Source organism: Microtus ochrogaster, unplaced genomic scaffold (assembly GCF_000317375.1).
Source record: "Microtus ochrogaster isolate Prairie Vole_2 unplaced genomic scaffold, MicOch1.0 UNK47, whole genome shotgun sequence".
Classification (NCBI taxonomy): Eukaryota; Metazoa; Chordata; class Mammalia; order Rodentia; family Cricetidae; genus Microtus; species Microtus ochrogaster.
Window position 1 is genome coordinate 360801 of NW_004949145.1, and position 762 is coordinate 361562.

Genomic DNA, 762 nt, shown 5'->3' on the forward strand with positions numbered 1-762 from the left:
AGCAGATGGTTAAAATGGGTGTTTAGTAGACTGGGTGTGGGTAAAGTTCTCACCACCCAAATATGAAGCCCTGAGTTATAATCCCAAACACGTAACTGCACCCATATAGAAAGCTGGGTGCAGTGGTGTCTACCTGTGACTCCTGAGCTGAGGACGGGGAGACAAGAGGAACCAGGAATTTGCCTGTCAAGGAGTCTGTCTGATTCGTTGAGCTCTAGATTCAGTAAAAGACCTTGTCTCTAAATGGTTACAGTTGGGAGAGACAGGAGAAGCTACCCAACATCAACCTACGCATCTCTACACACATGCATCATATACACATGCACACACACATGACCATGTCCATATAATAAATTGAGTGCCCGAAAAGGTAAAGTCCATTACAGGGGGAGTAGTTGGTTCCAAGTTCATTAAAATCATGGCTAATTAAAGTCATGGTTAATTTATGTGAGTTATATCATGTAGATTCACTTTGCTTGTATATACATACATATGAACTAGTATATCGTAATTTCTTTTGAGACAGGGTTTCTCTGTATAGCCCTTGCTGTCCTAAGACTTTCTGTGCAAAGCAGGGTGGCCTAGAACTCAGGATCAACCTGCTCCTTCTTCCCTAGTTCTGGGATTAGAATCATTAAGGTGGCAGTTGTGGGGGTGCATGCCAGTAGGATTTGCTGAAGGAGGCAGAGGCAGGAGGATCACGACTTCGAGGCCAGCCTGGGCTACACATTTATTTAAAAAAAAAAAAGAAACTTTAAACTG